The following is a 7,810-nucleotide window of genomic DNA, read 5'->3' as shown; positions in this document are numbered from 1 at the left end:
GAGGGTAAGTGTTTTGGAATGCAGGTACAGTTTGTTGAGTAAAGGTAAGTTTTTTTAGAGTACAAGTAAGGTTAGTTGAATAAAGGTAAGTCCTGCAGAATACAGGTAAGGTTTGTTGAGTAAAGGTAAGTCCAGTAGAATACAGGTAAGGTTTGTTGAATGAATGTAAGTGACTTAGAAAACAGGTAAGTCCTGTAGAATACAGGTAAGGTTTGTTGATTAAAGGTAAGTCCAGTAGAATACAGGTAAGGTTTGTTGAATGAATGTAAGTGATTTAGAAAACAGGTAAATCCTGTAGAATACAGGTAAGGTTTGTTGACTAAAAGCAAGTCTTGCAGAATAAAGGTAAGGTTTGTTGAATAAAGGTAAGTCCTGCAGAATACAGGTACGGTTTGTTGAATAAAAGTAGGTGTTTTGGAGTGCAGGAAGGGTTTATTGACTAAAGGTAATTGTTTTAGAGTCCAGGTAGAGTTGTTGAGAGGTAGTCCTGTAGAATACAGGTAAGGTTTGTTAAACACAGGTAAGCGTTTTAGAGTACAGATTAGGTCTGTTGAGTAAAGGTAAGTGTTGTACAGTACAGGTAAGTCCTGTAGAGTACAGGTAAGGTTTGTTAAATACAGGCAAGTGTTTTAGAGTAGAGGTACGGTTTGTTGACTAAAGGCAAGTCTTGCAGAATACAGGTAAGTTTTGTTGAATAAAGGTAAGTGTTGTAGAGTACAGTTAATGTTTGTTGAGTACAGGTTAGTGTTGAAGAGTGCAGGTAAGTTCTGTAGAGTACAGGTAAAGTCCTGCACCACTTATTGCAGTAAACAGTAACGTGGCAAAAAAAATATTTTTTAATGTGTCTAAAAGCAGTCTAAAGAGATATATAAAGACAGAAGTAAATGCATGTAAACACAAATGTAAATGTATCTTTATATTTTTATTATTAAATTTAGTATGTATTCATTATTATAATGCAAATCGTAATGTTAAAGCATACAATGATGTTCTAGGGAATTGTGGATACAGATTTATGGACAGGACTCTAACATGACAATGCCTCTGTGTATAAAGCAAGTTTAAATAAGAAATGATTGATTGAGTCAGTGTGGAAGAACTTGACTGTTCTTCATAAAGCCTAATCCCAGCTGAACACTTCTGGTGTCAGTTTAAATAACACAGCTGTAACGTAGTAACAAACACAACACGACTGGTGTCTGATTCAGAAGCAAGTCCACAAGAGCACAAGAACAATGTCAGAGCTGTAGCCCAAGACTGATGATACACAGGGCAATTGAGAATAGGTAACAGATCTTTATCTGGATCGTTTAGATCAGTCTGTGAGCCTCATTGATTCAGGACAGGTCCAGCTCCAGTCTACAGCCATGATCCCCGGCCATATCAGTGTCATTTTCCAGCAATAAAACCAACAACTGAAAATAAACAATGCAAAAATATTTTGGAATAAAGAGTGATTTTTTTTCACAATACACAAGTCTTCAGTGTTGTAAGGGTCCCCCTTTTCCTGCAGAACGGAGTCCAGAGGCCCTGGTCGAAGGTCAATGCGTGTTCGGTCTTTTCTGTGCATCTCGTTAAAAATCACTACTATTTATTAATCTTTTGGTTTTTTCAATTATAGTACTGACCTTATACATAATTTTATCTGACTCCAATCTTTCGTGATTTTATACATATTTATTAAAATGTAACTGCTGATCCCTCTAGTTGTGATTAAATTTGGATCATTAATTAACTATAATATTTCCTAGTTTCGACTTATCGTTCGTTAGGAGTCTAGGTCGCTTAGAGACCTTGTTTGGCCAGAACAGACTCACGACACATCTGGGCTAGTCCAGGTCTTAGTCAGAGACAATATTATAAGTTAACCGAGATTAACATTTATTTTGCCAGGCAAGAATAGATTCCAAATTGGTATAATTGATAAACATTTGCAAAACTGATCAGCAGTACAAAAATAACACAAAACAAAATAAAACAAACTTAAAAGGTCATTATACCTGGTCTTTAAAAAGTACATAGTGTGGGGTATGCGAACACACACCACACTAGGGGCCGATCTGGCTACAGAAGCGCGCCTTGTTGTGTTTTGTCACTTTCCTTATATACTCAAAGACCAGACAAAGAGATCCCAAATGTAATTGTAAAAACCTTTTGGTGTGCTCCAGGGTCACACCTGGCTGGAACACTTTCAGAGACCCAAAAGGAGTCTTTTTGAAGTCCTTTTGTTCCTTTGGATATCCCTTCTCAGATTAATCTTATTGCATTTACAGTGTTGTTTGCATATTTTAAGGTTTCCTCAGATTGATTGATTTCCTTGATTTGAGACATTTACACAATAACAATGTCAGTTTCACACTTGAGTTTATTCTGCTTGAACTTTCATGGTATTCACAAGTTGGTCCAAGTATCTGTAAACAAAAACGTTTTTTTTAAAAACCACATTTATATTATTTTACTTTTTAACTCTAATCTAAAATTGAAACAATGAGGTCAATGCAATTGCAGTCTCATAGTTATGTTGGGCATATCCTACATTCACTCTTTGGTCTGCTATGTTTTAAAATCCAAATCACGTTCTCTCGTGTTCATAAGAGTGTGTAACACCCTTCCACACAGTGATCAGAAAGTATGGGTAAAACTCACAAAACTTTCTCAGGGATTTGACGTAGAGGGCAATTTAATAAATGTTCCTAAAGCAGTCAGTAGTAGTGTTAAAACAGTCAGGTGCTGTAGATGGGGTGACTTTGTGACTGATCTCCTGAAGCAGTTCTTTCACAGCCTTCTCCAGATCCACCTGTTCATTGGCCTTGTCCTCCAGCAGCTTCCGATCTTCATCATAGTTCTTCTCAAGATCTGAAAAACACAGACATATTGCTCTTTTAAGCGAGAACATTTAAAAAGTTAATGTTTTGTGATGGTTCTCTTCTAATGCTTTAATTAGAGATGCGTTACTGACATACTTTTTAGCAGCTGGAGTTTGTCGCTGGCCTGTAGCAGCAGAGTTTTGGCTTCCTGTTGGAGTTTCTCTGCTCTTTTGTTGGCCTCTGCCACTCCTTCTGCTTTCTGTGTGATCGCCTCCTCGACACTACTGTACTTGTCCTTCAGCTCTGAATCCAGATCCTGCATAAACAGTCATGTATAGTATAGGTTACAAACCCACAAGACTTCTTAGCAGAGATGACGTATCATATCCAGGTGATTCATGCACCTTTTTGAGCTGCTCAGCAAGTGCCTTGATGCTGTCCGCCTCTTTCTCTGTGCTGTTGGCGCTGGTGGAGGTGTTGAGTGCCTTTTCTTTCAGCAAAGCTACTTCGCTTTCCAACTTCAGCAGCCTTCGAGTGGTGTTACTCAGTTTTAGCTCCAAGTCCAACGCATTTTAAACAAAAGAGTCACAAATTGCTTCAAAGATCAATTCCAAATTACTAATGACTAAAGAATGGCTAAAACGGACCCCTTTGGAACAAATGGCTAGAAATGTAGACTTACGGAGACCAGCAGGTTTTGCATTCCCTTGATGTCAGCGCTGGCCTGTTTCAGAGCCTCGGTCACTGAACTCTGGGCGCGCTCAGCCTGCTGCAAGGCCTCCTTCACCATCTCAGCGGTGTCTTTCACATCTGTCGCCTCCTTTCTGTGAAAACCAGACAATATACAAACATTTACATTCATTTCCAGCTATTATTGTCATTTGACTGCACAGATACTACATTTTACTTTACTGACACTCTATTCTCCTGTTTGATACTCTTAAGTGCTTTGACACAATCTGTATTGTTAAAAGCGCTATATAAATACAGGTAACAATGAACCGCTCAGTAGGTGGCAATGCTACCACATTCCACAGATATGGTACATTTTAGTGAAGTGCTTCTCAACCAGAATCCCGCTCAAAACTGCTCATTCCAAAAAAAATTTATTTTTTCTTCACGTCAGATTTTTCTACTAAATGTTTTTGCTTTCGACAATTATTTGTACGACAAAGAAGTCTTGTACTACGCCTTAATTAAAAATGCTATAAACACATAATTTCTATTTTCCTCTGATACTTTTTGTTCCAGTCAATTTTCACATTTTAATGATTTAGAAAACATTATTTCATGCCTATTTTTGTTTATAAATACCTGAAGGCAAATACATATCTATAAATAGATGTACTTCCGACAGCCGCAGATTCTCTTTCTCTCTCTTTCTGTCCTTCTTTTATTCCTTTCTTTACTCTTTCTTTCTTCAGGGAAACTGACGGAATTAAACTGACCGTACTTAAAGAGCGAGATATATGTTGCCATATAATATTCTCCATAAACTCTTGCACCATGACTTCCTCACAACACTGACACATGCATCAAAAACAGAATTGTGATAAACTCCAAAACAATTGCCTGATATTAACACAAAAATATCAGAATTCAGAGGAATTTAGTAATTTCTTCAGCTCTGGAATGGGATTCCTGCTGTAAAGGGTTTTAACAAGTGGGTTTAATGAGGGTTTAGCAAGTCAGGGATAAGGTTACCTTTCTGACCTTCTTTGTGAGGCCAGCACATTTATTAATTGAAGTGTTTTAAAAGAAACCTTAACACTTCAGGAGTTACACAGTTTACTGCTCAATGAGCAAATAATGTCAGATCATTTCAAACCTGCTGTTTTTTTCTATTTGTATTTCATACACACTCAGAAATAAAGGCTATGAAACAAAAGCTGTCACTGGGCGATACATTTTTAAAAAAATACACTTTTGTACCTATTAGGTTGTCACACGTGTGGACTCTTTTGTTGTTGTTTTGTCTTCTCCCATGTGTTCAGTGTCACCTCCTTTCTATTAATTGTCTAATTGTCTTCAGCTGTGTCTTGTTAATTTAGTCAATTCCTGTGTGTATTTAAGTTCCAGTTTGCTTCTGTTTAATCGTCAGTTCTCGTCTTTAATGTGTGTGGTCTTTTTGTCCTGCCTGCTTGCAACTATATTGCTATTTTGTTCGTTTTTAGAAGATTAAAACTGTTTTAGTTCATTTTACTCATTGAGTGCTCCTTCTCGCAAACCACACCGTGACATAGGTTCAAATATGTACCTTTAAGAACTAATATGTACCTTTCAAGCTACCAAAATGGACCCTTTAGGTACAAACATGTCCCTTTTAAAAATCTACCGCCCCAGTGACAGCTTTTGTACTTTTATTTCTAAGAGTGTATTTGCACTAAAAGGTATAATATACAGTATTATCATAATTCACTGTGTTCCTGTCATAATCCTTAGAAATAGCAGAATGTACCGCTTAAAGTGTAACATAACAAACAATACACACATTAACCCTCTGTCCACTAAAAGACACTGCAATCATCTGCAAACGTACAGGCTTTATTCAAATATATTTACACTAAATGTATAATTGAAGTTACATTTCATTATATGACAAAATTAATTTATAAAACCACAAGCAAGGTTTTAGACAGCACAGACTCCTACTAAAAATCTATTACATCTAAACATGAATAAATATGAATTATATGTACAATTTAGTGTCTAGTGCCTCGGTCTGTTCCTCTTATTTACACAATGTCCCATTTCTCCCTTTTCTCTACTCTCATTCTGAAAAACGCGCTTTAGCTAAAAAACCCCAATCTCTATCTGATCTCAGGCTCTGGTTTCTGCTGGTGCTGTGTGTTCAGCTCCTCCAAGATCCACACAGAGCCCCTCACGGACTGAAGGTGACCAGGAAGCAGTTCTCCGCACTTCCTGTGTCACTCCTGCTCTCCCTATACAAACAGTCGAAAGCATTGATCTAGACTGATCCCAACGACACAATCCAGCCGTGACTCTGCTGTGATTCAGAAAGTGTGTGTCACTGGCCTTACACCTGTTCAGTTTAACCAGGGGTGGCTCTCAATGTCCTCTAAACTGGGCCGGTCTGATGCTGATGCACTGAGACACCAGCGAATCAGCTGACGGCACTCTGTTACACACAACACAGTCTTCAGCAACACAAAAGCACACGCTTCACCTGGATCTGGACGTGACGTCTGTCTCTTGCCTGTAGACAGCTCTCTAGGGAAGCGCAGTCTGCTTCTGGAGGTGACCTTCCATGCTCCTCTGAAGGGGAAACAGCCGCACAGGATGCTGTAGAGCGTCACCCCGACCGACCAAACCGTAGCCGGTCCTGCGTGATAGCGGTGCTGCCGAAACCACTCAGAAGGGGCGTATTCAAAAGTGCCTGAGAGACACAACAAGACCACAAACGTCCGATCAAAATCTTCCCTTTGCTGTTCACAAACACATCACTGCAGTGAGATCAAAGCAACCTGCAAAGTGTCGGTAGGCTGAGTCTTGCAGCAGATCTCCACAGCCAAAGTCCAGCAACTTGATGTTGTGTGACTCAGTGGAGATCGTCTCGGGTTACTTGACTGTAACCCTGTTCCCTGAAAAAGCGAGAACGAGATGCTGCGCTGAATGCGCTAATGAGAACGTCTTTTGTTCGACCGGTTGTTGAAGCACGTGTGTCAAACACGCCAAAGTTTGGCTTATATAACCTCTGTCAGGTGACGTCACCTGATCATGAACACCTGGAGGTTATAAATAGATGTGACGCGGAAACATCCTCAGGTCAAATTTTTGTCTGAAAGGACGTCCAGTCACGCCCACAGTGCGGCATTGAGGCGCAGCATCTCGTTCCCGCTTTTTCAGGGAACAGGGTTACAGTCAAGTAACCCGAGACGTTCCCTATCAAAAGCTACTCGATGCTGCGCTGAATGCGCTAATGGGAACGAGAATACCAACGCCGCCGCACTAGGAGTGTCTGGACCCCCAGCGTTGTGTAGTGTGTGCGCGCAACACTGAAGAGGTCTCAGACATTACTCTGGGATGTCGACTCAAGGACATGCGAACCCGGAGTAGCATGGACATCCAAACTATAAAATCTAACAAATGTGTGCGGAGAGGACCAACCTGCCGCATCACAGACTTGCTGCAAGGGCGCGCCTCTTGCTAAAGCCATCGACGATGCAACCCCTCTGGTTGAATGAGCTCTAACTCCTAGAGGCGAAGTTTGACCACGCGCCTCATAGGCTAGGGCAATAGCATCTCTCACCCAGTGTGACATAGTCTGTCTAGTGGCAGCCGCCCCCCGGTTGCGGCCACCATAGCATACGAAAAGCTGCTCTGACTTACGCCACTGGCTAGTGCGGTGGACGTAGATCTGGAGAGCACGTACTGGACACAGTAAGGGAAGTTTCTCCTGCTCCGGTGTCATGAATGGCGGAGGGCAGAAGGCTTCAAGGATGACCGGATTTACAGTCGAGAATGGAACTTTCGGAAGATAACTAGGGTGAGGATGCAAAATAGCTTTTACCAGCCCAGGGGCAAAATCTAGGCAGGATGGCGAGACTGACAGAGCCTGCAAATCCCCAATTCTCTTCAGAGAAGTAATAGCTGTTAGAAAAACCATTTTTAGGGTCAGAAACCTGACAGGCGCTGACTCTAGTGGTTCGAAAGGGGTGTCCACCAAGCCCTCAAGCACTATAGCTAGATCCCATGAAGGAACAGTCGCCCTAGTGGGCGGCCTCAACCTCTTAGCTCCTCGAATGAAGCGAACAACTAGAGGGTGTTTCCCTACGGAAGCCCCTTCAATCAGAGCATGGCAAGCCGAAATGGCGGCCACGTAAGTTCTGAGAGTATTAGGACGTGTGCCTGAGGACATTTTCTCTTGCAGAAACTCTAGCACTGAAACAATCTGGCAGTGAACTGGGAAGATGCGCCATTTCATGGCATATGTTCTTCTAGTGGAGGGAGCCCTAGCGCTAAGAATAGTCTCTATTACATTG

The 7,810-nt window shown here is 41.0% G+C and overlaps 1 pseudogene; it reads right to left on the bottom strand.

Annotated features, from left to right (window-relative positions):
* Positions 1-2,714: 2,714 nt before the first annotated feature.
* Positions 2,715-3,669, bottom strand: LOC122341149 (annotated as a pseudogene).
* Between the last annotated feature and the right edge of the window lie 4,141 nt (positions 3,670-7,810).

The sequence above is a fragment of the Puntigrus tetrazona genome, unplaced genomic scaffold (genome assembly GCF_018831695.1).
Source record: "Puntigrus tetrazona isolate hp1 unplaced genomic scaffold, ASM1883169v1 S000001140, whole genome shotgun sequence".
Taxonomy (NCBI): Eukaryota; Metazoa; Chordata; class Actinopteri; order Cypriniformes; family Cyprinidae; genus Puntigrus; species Puntigrus tetrazona.
Note: the sequence above shows the minus strand (reverse complement) of the source record. Positions and strands in the feature narration are given on the sequence as shown.